Raw genomic sequence first — 15,724 nt, 5'->3', positions numbered from 1 at the left:
TTCAGTCTATGTATCTCTATGAGATCAGTCAAGTCTCTGAAACTGTGTCATTTCATTTTGCTTGACTATCTCAACCTGGGTTTCAGGCTGGATCCCCCATTTATGTCCAATGTTGAGATGATATTCCAGAACATGGAGAGCCTCGGTACTTCTGTTCGTGTGTAAGAGGGAATCTAAAGTAGACTGGGACCGCAATGAGAATCTGGACCGAGGAGTAAGCCGTGCCAGGGTAATCCACGCAGTTGTGTGAACCGCTGTGCCAAGGTGGCTTTGCGTCCTGCCTAATAAGCAGGGGACCTAGGTTCGATTCGCGGCCTTGGTACAAATTTTCACTCGCCACTTTCCTTTATATACGTAAAATCAAAATTTGCAGCAATCAAAACTGATGACTGTGAAAACACTGTCAATATCTTCCTATGTAACAGGAAATCACCTGTTACTTGAAGCGCTTGAACTATTTACTACAACGCCTTTCTTGGTCCTACGTCGTTCTAGCATAACTTCATCCATATACCTAACACATTTTCTTTAAGTTATTTCTCACGTTTGTCTTCATTACTTATTGTTCCAGTACCAGTATTTATAAAAAAGAATGTGAAAGTAAAGACCTAAAATTTGCATCGCACCCATATATAAATAAAGTCATTAAATATGTGAGCATAATCAAGAAGGAGTCATTTTATAGAAAACACATCCTTAGACTACACTTACTGGACTCTAAACACACAGTTTACGCAATCGTTGAGAGCACGTTATTCGGCGAGGAAGCACGTCTATCTCGCGTTCAGTACACTAAACAATACGTGGTCTCAGTGGTCTGCCAAAATATTCATAGTTTCTCCGGCAAGTTTTAATGAAATTCCCTTAACGTTCTGCCATGTTTTCTTGGATCATAGGTTCTTGAAACCAATACCACATATCGTTGTAAATACATTCCATTGTCATTTGCAGCAATGCGCAAGACGTCAGGACTTATGTCGCTCATGGCTGCTGACGCTAAAACCTTCCCCTCCAAACAAAGAGCAGCAATATCCATGGAGCGGGCTTAGCGTAGTGCTCTGGTAGCGAAGATCAAACTGGAAATGTCACGGGACTTCACTACTGAACTGTTTAATTGCAGTTTACCATACGACCGAACACAAATTTGGTCCTGAGTTTATGTCTTTGCCTTTTTTTACACATTTCTATATTAGCAACAACAATGTACATCCACATCTACATCGACATGGATACTCTCTAAATCACACTTAAGTGCCTGGCAGAGGGTTCATCGAACCACTTTAACTATAATTCTCTATTATTCCGCTCTCGAAGAGCGCGCGGAAAAAACGAACACATATGTCTTTCTGTGCGAGCTCTTATTATGATGATCGTTTCTCCCAACGTAGTTAGGCGTCAACAAAATATTTTCGCATTGGAGGAGAAAGTTTGTGACAAATTTCGGGAGAAGACCCCACGGCAACGAGAAACACCTGTGTTTTAATGATGTCCTGCCCAAATCCTTTATTAAGTCCGTGACATTCTCCCTCCTATCTCTCGATAGTACAAAATGTGCTGCCCTTCTCTGAACTTCCTCGATGTGCTCCGTTAATACTATTTGGTAAGGAACCCACACCGCGCAGCAGTACTCCAAGACAGGATGGACAAGCGCAGTACAGGCAGTCTCTCAAGTACGCCTATTCATCTTGTAAGTGTTCTGCCAATAAATCGCAGTCTTTGATTCGCCTTCCCCAGAACATTTTCTATGTGTTCCTTCCAGTTTGCCGGCCGCGGTGGACGTGCGGTTCTGGCGCTGCAGTCCGGAACCGCGGGACTGCTACGGTCGCAGGTTCGAATCCTGCCTCGGGCATGGGTGTGTGTGATGTCCTTAGGTTAGTTAGGTTTAAGTAGTTCTAAGTTCTAGGGGACTTATGACCTAAGATGTTGAGTCCCATAGTGCCCAGAGCCATTTGAACCTTCCAGTTTAAGTAATTGGAATTCTTAGGCATTTAGTTGAATTTACGGTGTTAAGATTGATGAACCATGGACCTTGCCGTTGGTGGGGAGGCTTGCGTGCGTCAGCGATACAGATGGCCGTACCGTAGGTGCAACCACAACGGAGGGGTATCTGTTGAGAGGCCAGACAAACATGTGGTTCCTGAAGAGGGGCAGCAGCCTTTTCAGTAGTTGCAGGGGCAACAGTCTGGATGATTGACTGATCTGGCCTTGTAACATTAACCAAAATGGCCTTGCTGTGCTGGTACTGCGAACGGCTGAAAGCAAGGGGAAACTACAGCCGTAATTTTTCCCGAGGACATGCAGCTCTACTGTATGATTAAATGATGATGGCGTCCTCTTGGGTAAAATATTCCGGAGGTAAAATAGTCCCCCATTCGGATCTCCGGGCGGGGACTACTCAAGAGGACGTCGTTATCAGGAGAAAGAAAACTGGCGTTCTACGGATCGGAGCGTGGAATGTCAGATCACTTAATCGGGCAGGTAGGTTAGAAAATTTAAAAAGGGAGATGGATAGGTTAAAGTTAGATATAGTGGGAATTAGTGAAGTTCGGTGGCAGGAGGAATAAGACTTTTGGTCAGGTGATTACAGGGTTATAAATACAAAATCAAATAGGGGTAATGCAGGAGTAGGTTTAATAATGAATAAAAAAATAGGAGTGCGGGTTAGCTACTACAAACAGCATAGTGAACGCATTATTGTGGCCAAGATAGACACAAAGCCCATGCCTACTACAGTAGTACAAGTTTATATGCCAACTAGCTCTGCAGATGATGAAGAAATAGATGAAATGTATGACGAGATAAAAGAAATTATTCAGGTAGTGAAGGGAGACGAAAATTTAATAGTGATGGGTGACTGGAATTCGTCAGTAGGAAAAGGGAGAGAAGGAAACATAATAGGTGAATATGGATTGGGGGGAAGGAATAAAAGAGGAAGCCGCCTTGTAGAATTTTGCACAGAGCATAACTTAATCATAGCTAACACTTGGTTCAAGAATCATGAAAGGAGGCTGTATACATGGAAGAAGCCTGGAGATACTGACAGGTTTCAGATAGATTATATAATGGTAAGACAGAGATTTAGGAACCAGGTTTTAAATTGTAAGACATTTACTGGGGCAGATGTAGATTCTGACCACAATCTATTGGTTATGAACTGCAGACTGAAACTGAAGAAACTGCAAAAAGGTGGTAATTTAAGGAGATGGGACCTGGATAAACTGAAAGAACCAGAGGTTGTAGAGTGTTTCAGGGAGAGCATTAGGGAACAATTGACAGGAATGGGGGAAAAAATACAGTAGAAGAAGAATGGGTAGCTCTGAGGGATGAAGTGGTGAAGGCAGCAGACGATCAAGTAGGTAAAAAGACGAGGGCTAGTAGAAATCCTTGGGTAACAGAAGAAATATTGAATTTAATTGATGAAAGGAGAAAATATAAAAATGCAGTAAATGAAGCAGGCAAAAAGGAATACAAACGTCTCAAAAATGAAATCGACGGAAAGTGCAAAATGGCTAAGCAGGGATGGCTAGTGGACAAATGTAAGGATGTAGAGGCTTGTCTCACTAGGGGTAAGATAGATACTGCCTACAGGAAAATTAAAGAGACCTTTGGAGAGAAGAGAACCACTTGTATGAATATCAAGAGCTCAGATGGCAACCCAGTTCTAAGCAAAGAAGGGAAAGCGGAAGGTGGAAGGAGTATATAGAGGGTTTATACAAGGGCGATGTACTTGAGGACAATATTATGGAAATGGAAGAGGATGTAGATGAAGATGAAATGGGAGATAAGATACTGCGTGAAGAGTTTGACAGAGCACTGAAAGACCTGAGTCGAAACAAGGCCCCCGGAGTAGACAACATTCCATTTGAACTACTGATGGCCTCGGAAGAGCCAGTCATGAAAAAACTCTACCATCTGGTGAGTACGATGTATGAGACAGGCGAAATACCCTCAGACTTCAAGAAGAATATAATAATTCCAATCCCAAAGAAAGCAGGTGTTGACAGATGTGAAAATTACCGAACTATCAGTTTAATAAGTCACAGCTGCAAAATACTAACGCGAATTCTTTACAGACGAATGGAAAAACTGGTAGAAGCCGACCTCGGGGAAGATCAGTGTGGATTCCGTAGAAATGTTGGAACACGTGAGGCAATACTGACCTTACGACTTATCTTGGAAGAAAGATTAAGAAAAGGCAAACCTACGTTTCTAGCATTTGTAGACTTAGAGAAAGCTTTTGACAATGTTGACTGGAATACTCTCTTTCAAATTCTGAAGGTGGCAGGGGTAAAATACAGGGAGCTAAAGGCTATTTACAATTTGTACAGAAACCAGATGGCAGTTATAAGAGTCGAGGGGCAGGAAAGGGAAGCAGTGGTTGGGAAAGGAGTGAGACAGGGTTGTAGCCTCTCCCCGATGTTATTCAATCTGTATATTGAGCAAGCAGTAAAGGAAACAAAAGAAAAATTCGGAGTAGGTATTAAAATTCATGGAGAAGAAGTAAAAACTTTGAGGTTCGCCGATGACATTGTAATTCTGTCAGAGACAGCAAAGGACTTGGAAGAGCAGTTAAACGGAATGGACAGTGTCTTGAAAGGAGGATATAAGATGAACATCAACAAAAGCAAAACGAGGATAATGGACTGTAGTGGAATTAAGTCGGGTGATGCTGAGGGAATTAGATTAGGAAATGAGACACTTCAAGTAGTAAAGGAGTTTTGCTATTTAGGGAGTAAAATAACCGATGATGGTCGAAGTAGAGAGGATATAAAATGTAGACTGGCAATGGCAAGGAAAGCGTTTCTCAAGAAGAGAAATTTGTTAACATCGAATATAGATTTAGGTGTCAGGAAGTCGTTTCTGAAAGTATTTGTATGGAGTGTAGCCATGTATGGAAGTGAGACATGGACGATAACTAGTCTGGACAAGAAGAGAATAGAAGCTTTCGAAATGTGGTGCTACAGAAGAATGCTGAAGATAAGGTGGGTAGATCACGTAACTAATGAGGAGGTATTGAATAGGATTGGGGAGAAGAGAAGTTTGTGGCACAACTTGACTAGAAGAAGGGATCGGTTGGTAGGACATGTTCTGAGGTATCGAGGGATCACAAATTTAGCATTTGAGGGCAGCGTGGAGGGTAAAAATCGTAGAGGGAGACCAATAGATGAATACACTAAGCAGATTCAGAAGGATGTAGGTTGCAGTAGGTACTGGGAGATGAAGAAGCTTGCACAGGATAGAGTAGCATGGAGAGCTGCATCAAACCAGTCTCAGGACTGAAGACCACAACAACAACAAGATTGATGTAACCGAAGTGTAATGTATTCCTTTTAGCACTCGTGTGGATGACGTCATACTATTCATTATTTAGGGTCAATTACCAATTTTCGCACTATACAGATATCTTTTCTAAATCGTTTTGCAATTTGTTTTGATCTTCTGATGACTCTATTACACGGTAAATGACCACAACATCTGCAACCACCCTAAGACTGCTGCTCTGATTGTCTTCTAAACCGTTTACATAGATAAGGAACAGCAGAGGGCCTATAACAACACCACCTTGGAGAAGGCCAGAAGTCGCTTGTGTTTTAATCGGTGACTTTCCGTCAGTTACTACGATCAGTGACCTCTCTGACAGGAAATCACGAATCCAGTCGCATAACTCAGACTATGTTCCATAAGCTGCATGCGGAGTAGAATGTCAAAAACCTTGTGGAAATCTATAAACACGGAAGCGGTCTGCAAACCCTTATCAATAGCACTCAACACTTCCTGTGAGTAAAGAGCTAGTTGTGTTCCACACGAACGACGTTTTCGAACTACATGTTGACTGTGCGTCAAAAGACCGCTCTCTTCGAGGTAACTCATGATGTTCGAACACAATGTATGTTTCAAAACCCTGCTACATATCGACGTTAATGATATGGGCCTGTAATTTAGTGGATTACTCGTACTGCCTTTCTTGAATATTGATGTGGTCTGTGCAACTTTCCATTCTTTGGGTACTGTCTTTCGTCTAGCGAGCGGCTGTATATGACTTAACACGAGCTATTGCATCTGCATACTCTGAAAGGAAGCTGATTGGTATACAGTCTGGGCCTGAAGACTTGCTTTTATTAAGTGATTTAAGTTTCTTCACTACTCTGAGGATATTTACTTCTAAGTTACTCATGCTAGCAGTTGTTCTTGATTCGAATTCTGGAGTATTTACTTCGTCTTCTTTGGTGAAGGAATTTCGGAAAGCTGTGTTTAGTAACTCCTCTTTAGCAGCATTATCATTGATAGTATTTCCATTGCTGTCGCATAGAGAAGGAAATGATTGTGTCTTACCTCTAGTAAACTTTACATAGGGGCAGAATCTCTTTGGATTTTGTGACAGGTTTTGAGACGAAGTTTCGTTGTGGAAACTATAATAAATATCTCGCATTGAAGTCCGCTCTAAATTACGAGCTTCTGTAAAACATCAATCTTGGGGATTTTGCGTTCGTTTGAATTTGGCATACAGCTAGAAATACTTGGAGGTAGAACAGTAAATTTTCGTAGACCCGGTAGACGATGTTTGAAGATGACAAAAATTCTGTTCTTCGCATCTGAGTCTTCACTCCATACTTTCTTACCAACATTAGGACCTTTCAGAAAACAATTCAGCTGCTGGGAAAACTGATGTTTCTCTTGGCAGGGGAAGCAAGTACGAAATGGTAGGAATCTCTTAAACTTAGGTAAGTGGACCTTACGACCAATAATAGGAACCCTTGGGGAATTGACAGCAAGGGGTAGGAATGATCATGTTGTGCATTGCATGTGAATTGTGAGGATCCTTTTTGGGAACCGTTCATTTTTACTCTTTCTCCTTTCATTTTTATCTAATTGTGCATATTACATGAAATTTAGATAAATTTCCAGAAAAAAGTACTAGATACTTTCAGCTGTTACTTCTGCATAATAAAATCACTGATTGCCTTATGTAGACACGTATACTTCGAACTCCTTACCTGAATGCGTCCTTAGAAAGCGTCCCATTAGACAGCTGACTTGACCATACAATGTCTGCAAGCCAAGTGGAGACACACCAGAGTAAGCTGTACGGATTGTCGGATTCCGGAAGCTATTTACGACACAGCGCGACCCACCTCCACCGTCATTCACTTATGAGGGAAGTTCGTAACTGTAGCAAGTACAGTGTCTTGCGTGGAAATAATCGTGAAATAACTGAAAGGAAATTCTCATCTGAGAAACCAGCTTCAGTAATTTTCTTATTTTAGTGTAAGAGAGTATGAATTAATTGCGCATGAAAGTACCGTACCGACACCGGAGCTGAGAAATAGAAACTAAAATTATAAGATTTCTATCAGCAACGGAGGCAACTGTATAAGTGTGCCTGGAGACCATCTCAAGTTCGAAACTGAAAGGGAACAATACTTCTTTTTAAAACTTTGACAACATAGCACAAATTGTTGCTCTGAAGATCTTTACAATCGAAAAAGATAACCCATTTTTGATCAGCCATTAGTTGAAATGATCCCCGAAGTTCATGCATGGAATCATGCATGAAACATCAGTTCCCAAAACAAGAAAGAAGTCACACTAACTAGACGTGGCTGCAAGCAGGTTCAACAACATATTTTATCGTCATAATAAATTACAATGGCAGCCACTAAAAGTACTAACAATTTCCAAGCTTTGGTTATATGTTACACAAGTTCATAACGCCCATCCAAAATACAGAAAGGATCACGAGTCACATCACTGACTCGGGCTATTTGAAATCCCTTAACAATGTATAAACCTTAATAACAATCCCTTAAGCAATAAAATACCCAGTCCCCCAAAACAGATCAGATTGGGAAGGTACAGAATTTAAATGTGACTCCAAACCTGTACATACCAACAAAACATTGATAATGACCCTTAAATAAATATACAATTGGCGAAAATACAAGATAAGCTGGAAGGACATGCAATTTAAATGTGACTTCCAACTGGTACACACTATCAGAAACGTTGACAATGACCTTTAACAAAAAAATACAATTGCCCAAAACACAAGATAAGTTGGGAAACATGCTGTTTAAATGTGATTCACAACTAGAACACAAGAGCAGAAACGTTGGCAATGCCCTTTAGTAAACATACAAATTCTCAAAATTCAAGGTAAGCTGAGAACTACAGCAGTCAGCTACCATAACCAACGAGGAACAAGCAGGCAAGTTTCACAATTAGAGGAGGTAGCTAATGACTTTGAAATGGCTCAACAATTTATATTGATAAGTCTTAAAACATAACGTGCTCAGAAGTAGTAAGAAGGGTGCAAAGGTTACATGAGTAATTAAAGAGCAGGTATAGCAAGGAGGAGCTCCAGTCTTGCAAAACACGCTTTAAACCTCAAGAGCTTATTAAATTCACTAAATAGGGCAGTCTACTAGTTTCCAATTCACCTGCGACACAGCCGTGGCATGCATCAAACGATCAACTTTAGTTAACTTGAACCACCACGACACGCCTGGTAGAGACACTAGTTTGCTGGCCAACCCAAACGCGAGAAGTGTCGCCACGGCAGAAGTAAACACTTCTCTGCTCCAGGTCCAGGAAACAGCAACACATCATCCGCTGCCGAAGCTACCCTACCAACACACATCAAAAGGGAACAGTAATCTGCACAAATAAGGCTACAGACGAGAATGCTTAAGATGCAGAAAATCTCAGCTAATCGCTCAAGCGACTACCCACACGAGTTACAAGCTTGACAATCGTTAAATTTTCTTGTTATTTAGAAGTGGAAATATCAGCACCTGCTGGTACAATGATGCAGGCATACTCATCTACAAATGATGCTTTGCCTCCAACACAGATTATGGTACAAATTTAATTCTGCCCATTGAATTTATAACAGAATAATTGTACACTTGCACGGAATATGGCATGGAAAACAAATTGCAATCAGTTTCAATGACTGATGATCATAAAAACACAATCACTCATAGGCGCGTTAATATATCAGGTATAATTCCACATTAACGCAGGTATGGCCTTGCAGTATCAAGTACCCAAAATATAACAAAACAAGACTTAACTCCGTTCAGGTGTGAAGGAGCCGTGACTTTCAGGATTCCAGCTGGGGTGTTGTTGCCTCCAACCTGTACAGGCGGTCTTCGAGGTGCTGTAAAATTTATGCTTGCAGAGTAGGCCGGGAACTCGCCGACCAGGTTGCACGCGACGTCCGCTGCTCCTTCCGCAACTCGTCGCTGCCAATCCTTAAGCGAGTAGGGGATGCTTGACCCCAACCGATTTTACCATCCACGGCTTCTCGAGGCCCATATCACGCAGCCAGAGTCCCCCAAAAGCCACAACTTGCCAGTCACATGCCCTCCAACCAAATGACTTTCCCAGCCAACAACACAAGCCTCGACCAAAGACCTTAGCTCGCAATCGATATCACCAACGCTAGTCGGTAGTGGCACCAGCGGTGTGCCACGCCGCCAAGATTGAAGCCACCACGGCTCAGTTACCATTACAAGTGGGTCGTTCACAAATGAACGGTTCCAAGGGAACGGTTCAGTTAAGTGAATGGGGAAATCGAGAAACGACTTCTAAGGAAGGGTCGATCACCAGTCACTTATGCCGGTCTCGTTCATTCCGTTACGTTCTTTTATGTGTAGTCATTCGTTCCTCGTCCCAATCCAGCTTTTTCATGGTTATATAACTTACATAAAATTAAGTTATACGTAATACACACGAATTTTTCAAGCAACGAAAAGAGAAATCTGCTCATCTCTTCGTCGTTCTGATCCAAATACTAATCACAAGGCGAAGTGTTATTTTTTTTTTTTTTGATGAATCCAAAGGAGCAAATATTATTATTTCTTTTTTTTAGATATTTTAAGTTTCATCTTCTTTATTTGACTAGTTTGAAGATAACTTTGACTCATTCTTTTAAATTGTAGTATAAAGAGGTTTACATAAAACTTGGCGATTTTCGCATGACACTTAGGGAGTCTCTTATTTTTATTTGTAGTACACATTAGTTTCGTTTCTTTGCACAAAGAAATGAAATGGTGTTAGGAACAACTTTGCTTACAGCTGGTAAAATTGTTGTTTATCAAAAGACGACCGTTTTTGTGGCTTTAATCCGCATCATCAAGTGTACGTACATGATAAAAAGCGAGGTACAGTGTCATCACGTTTTGTGGTTATTAAAATTAACAACAGAATGTCTAAAATATACTCACAACGTTGAAAGATCATAGACATACCCATTGCTCGCAGTCAAAATTTAATATTCAGAGAATCTCATCCATATTATGGCGAGCGTAAGGTAAAGAAGACGTGTCTCATTCTTTAAAATTTTCCTGCATCTAAAAAGAAAAAAAGAAAATATTTTATAGTGAGCGGATGACCAATTTTTTTTTACGAAAAAGAGGCCGGATTGGCGATAAAGAATTAAACTGCTAACATGATTAGTCACGGCACATGCAAATTACTATGTGCAAAGAATCAGGTGGCAGTGTCTTACCATTGTGACAGCAGGACAGCTCACCGTGCAGGACAAGCAAAAAGCGGCCCGCACGAGCGACAAAGAGAGACTAGGTGGCTGGCGGAACATCAATTCTGCCAGCTGTAAGCGGAGTTCTTCCTAACATCGCGCCTTTCAACAGCTGCGGTTGCCCGAAATATAAAACAGTTTGGGACAAAGAAATGAGTTGTGCGTGCTCTTGGGTTAGTAGGCATGGGGGAATGGGTGCCTTTCCATTTAAAAAAATGTAAAATGAGATAAAATGCTACTTACTTTTTACTTCAGAATTATTGTTCATAAGTAGCTTATTGACGAAATACCTTTTCTTTTTACTTTCGTCTTAACTGTTAATACCATATTCATGCATTAACTTTAAAAATGCAAACAATAAACTTACTGTTTACTATTCGTTTAGGGCAAAAATGCCGAGAAAATTTAGGGTTTTCCCTGGAACCTTTCAGGAATACCCTGACACAACCTGAAGTATATACAGTTTCTGTTTCTCACTTTTTTAAGTTCTATAGCATGTTATAGTGTTTCACGAGCGCGACGCCTATCTCAGCTGGATAATTTAGATCTTTTAGTTTAATAACTAGGTGCAGAGCGTTGATGACCTCTTCATTAGCATGCAACTGTGAAAAATTTGTCGGAGCTTCTCACTCAAATCAAACTTGTTTGAAGATACTCTCATTTTATTAGAAACAAACTGTTCATTTCCATTAGTTGTAATTTTTTGGGATTTGATCGATTCCTTTTTGAATCCTTATATAATTTTCACTGTTGGTTATGCTTCACGGTTTGGTAGAGTGAATGTTTTGATATATGATGCAGAAGATTAAAACGACAGAACTGGGGAAAGGAACGATAAATGATTTCTCATTTTTGTAAAGCCACATGCGTGGTATCACTATCGACTACATGATATGCTTACAAGTATGTAAATTTTAGAGTGTTTTGTCTTCTGAAGCTCCACATAATCATGCTTCGACTTACTTACTGGTAAGGAAAATAAAGATTGAACTGCAGTCTTCATGTGGTCGTATTTCACCTTCATTACTTTTTAATACAGATGGCTTTCGCTATCCACCTCACACTCCTGGTCCCCTTGGAGCACGGAAAGATGCTCCATCACTTGGTCTTCGAAGAGAAAATACGCAGTTAATTAAAAAAAAAACTATGAATATAATCCTCTCATATATCTTATAACTGCAAGGCAAATACAAAAGATCCTCTGCCAAAATATTTTTAGTGGAAACAAACATACCTCTAAAATCGTCGTGTTTTATTTTATTTTCCTTTTATGAGAGAGACTAATGGTTTAACTAAAACGCCATTCAGCACGATTTTCATGGGCACTTTTTCCTGCCCTTTTCAGTAGTCAGTTAAATGACAGAAATATAGGAAATTTATAAGTATTGAATTAGTAGTGAACTTTGATTTTATTTTCAAAAACATTTGCGTGTAAAATTTATATATATATATATATATATATATATACATATATATATATATATAATACATCAACACGTACCTAGTGAATTGCTGAATTTCATATTCGTTTCAAACCCATTTATTAATGGCTCCCTCAGGCTCGCTCAGAAGCCCTCTTCCTCAAATAATCCTACTCTGAATGGTATCAATTGTTGAAATTTGTTTTAATGAATTGAGCCTGCTCAATTTTTTTCAAGGTAGTTGGCATTGTGATTCTTTTAACAACGTTTTTTAAATTTTAGTCATAGTATTGTTGTTAAGCAACAGGGTATTCTGTGAAACAACAAATGCCGAAATATGTGGATCCACCTTCCATGTGTTTTCGTTAAAGTTATCCCAACCCTAGTTGTGAGGCGTCAGTGGCCTCATTCTACATGTTGGAAAGACTGCTCTGAGTACCACTTTGGTAAAAGCGTGCAAACATATGCAGATTGTGGTGCATGTTAGAACGAACGATGCCTTGTCTTCAAAGTCATACGTGGATCATTCCAGAGAGTGGCAGAGGTTGAGGAAACCAGTTCCCTTCTGGAATTTCAATAAACTCACAATATTCAGAATTATCCCCTGAACTGAGAACTGTTCCCTGGATCTAAATCGAGTGAAAGACTTGAACCACAGACTTCGAGAGTTGTGTGACACGTTAGGATTTGTCTTACTAGACTTGCGCCCAAAGGTTGCCAACTGAAGGGTTCCCAAAACGGGTCATTCTGCTACTTTGGACGGAACATAGGGATTTTTTGGTGATTCGGTAACTCTCAGTAAAATTCAGATAACAATAGCTGTAGGATATTCTAAAGTGCTATCGTAAGAACAGAATAAATGTCGCCCAGGTATAAGATCAGTAAAATTCTCTTGATCAGCTACCAAAGGATTCACAATACAGTGCCAGAGTTGGAGAGACCCTAAAAAGTTCACATAATACTTGGCACACGAAGCTGGAAAAAAATTGACAGTAGTATGAGTTTTAGGGTTATGCATGTGTCAAAACGACAGGTTAATGGGAAATATTGAAGTGTATTCATAGGAGTAAACAAGAAGCTGAGATGCACATAGTAGAAACTGAAGCGGTATGTGAGATCATTTAGCAATAGTGGACATAAACTAATAACTGCATCCTTCTCTCGACCACAGGGCTCTCCCCTAGAAACAGCCGAAAACTGCAGGACAGTCCTCAATTCGACCTCATACTGCCATGAATTACCGATATAATTACGATTTTATTGGTGATGGACGTCAGTAGACATTCTATAAAGGAGTACAAAAAGCTTCTCTGAAAATTATCTGGAACAGGTAGTTCGGAAGCCTACTCGTGACAGAAATCTATTAGAGATTAAAAAAAATCTGACCTCTTTGAGGATGTACTCATTGAAATCGGTAACAGTCAGCATGAGTTGGCTATTACAGCTACAAAGATTATCAAAATGAAATGTGCAACTGAAAAAAGTGGAAAGATTTCAAAGTTCAGTTAACTAGGCAAATAGACAGTTGTGTCATATCAAAAGGAGGAACTTTACCGCTGGGCAGGAGAATTTAGAGGGACTGTGGCTCAAGTTTAAGATAATAATTGACCAAGCGCTGGATAGGAATGTACCTAGTACAACAGATCGTAATGGGTAGGATCCTCCGTGGTATTCACCATCTGTAAAGAAACTTCTAAGCGAATACTGAACAATAGACACAAAAATTGCATAAGGCTATATACATGTATAGATCTATGGAAGTAGAGGGCACCACTTCACTACGCGCCATATCGCTGTTGCTATGACGTATTCCAGCCAATCAGAAGCCGTCCTTTGCATATAAAAGTGGGAGCCTCGCTAGTTCACGACCGTCAGTTTTAGCCCTGACGACGACCATGGAGGTAGTGGTCGAAAGCTTGGAATTTTATCCTGAATTGACACGGCATGTACACCGAGAGATTTTTATTTACACCATTAAGTTCATTTGCAATAATTATTTCACCAATGTGAATTTGTTTATGACACTCATTACTCAACCATCGTTACCCTATGCTTTCTTCATGCCTATTATCTGATAACTTGCCCATTAGTTCATTCACTTCCTTGTACCTCCTTGGGTTCTTCTGAGGTGTGGAGGTCTCGAGCTGGGTACACTCAGTCTAGTAAGATGAAATGAGTAGCTGCTTGAATAAAGAAATAGCAGAATCACCAGTATTTGTCTAGTGACAGTAACGAATGGAGGGATTGCCAACGTGCTGATCACATATCCCATAAACAGATCGCTCCTTTTGCTGCCTCCTAGGCAGCTTTAGTCCACTCACGACAGGCCTAATGTCTAATTACGAAAACTAAAGTGTATACAGCATATGGGAGAAGGTTTTTTGGGGCATGGAGCCATCACAGCAAAATTTTTTTTTTTTGCATTGAAAGCTGGGGTGAATAGCAAATGTTAGCTAGCCAGTCTCTTTGTGGTGGACAACCTACTAAGTATGAAACTGGCAAGATTTCTGCCATCTTTATTGAACATATCACACATTTGTGCTACCATAGGTTGTACAGTATGATGAGTAGTCTGTCTGTCAAAAAAAGTGAAGTATGAAGAATAACAGGAGGAAATGAAACGAAATTTCGCAAGTAGAGAGGATAAGTGATATTATTTCAGTGATTAAAATATCGAATCACATTTATAAAGTACTTGGAAAATTGGCAGTGAATTTCCACTTACCAGTATGACGTTTCACCCCGTCCACAGTCCTAGATTTATACACAGATACATTGGCCAACAGTGCTATAAAGTTGTGGCATCTTTTTCTGAGGCAATATGGTCCTTGATATGCTCAATACTCTCACTGGGATGGAGTTGACATACGTGGTGGTCCCTCTATGTTCTGTCAGGAATAGATCTAGGTATCTTGCTGACCATGGGAGTACTTCAGATTCATGCAGACAGTTCATAGAGTAACGTGTCACGTATGGACGAACATTGTTCTGTTGAAAAATTTCATCATGGAACTGTCACTTGAGAGGTAGAACATGAGGACGTAATGTATCAGTGGTGTACCGTTATACTGTCAGAGTTCTGTCAGTCACTACCAGCCGTGACCTGATGTCATTCCCAGTGGCTCCTCACATCACGACGAAAGGAGTAACACTGCAAAGTCTCTCTAAAATCTTGTCAGAAAGGGACCTCTTCCAATGTCTCCACCATGGTCGTCGAGGATGGTCATCTAGGGTATGCAATTACTTTAAGTGCCCTAATATTTGAATGGATTAATGGAACCACAATTCTGTATTGTGCCTAGAGACTCATACGTTTCACAAAAGCACAAACGTACCATCTTAACATGTAAAGCACACTCTAAATTTCTTTATGCCTTGAAAGTCAACTCATGTAATACGAACCGCAAGATAAGCACACATTAATCGCACAGTATTTGCGAGTGAACAGCAGACTCTGATATCAATCGTACTCAAACCTTACGCAACCATATAACATCTTATCATACCTGCCTGACATAAGGTGTAATGCCTCTGTCGATGTCAAGACTGGCTATGCCAGTTTAATTCAACCACAACGTCCTCCATTCGGCCATATGCCACGCTCATGTCTCATTGGCTCACAGTTTTCGGACACACAGAGCTCCCTGCCTACTATAACATGGAACGTGTTGAAGATAGGTACTCTTATAAAAGACAGATAGCTTGATAGAAAATACATCTTCGCTGGGTGTCTGCAAATAAGTAAGAAGCAAAATAAGCC

Source organism: Schistocerca cancellata, chromosome 3 (assembly GCF_023864275.1).
Source record: "Schistocerca cancellata isolate TAMUIC-IGC-003103 chromosome 3, iqSchCanc2.1, whole genome shotgun sequence".
NCBI lineage: Eukaryota > Metazoa > Arthropoda > Insecta > Orthoptera > Acrididae > Schistocerca > Schistocerca cancellata.
The sequence above is the reverse complement of the archived record's forward strand: the minus strand, read 5'-3'. Positions refer to the sequence as shown.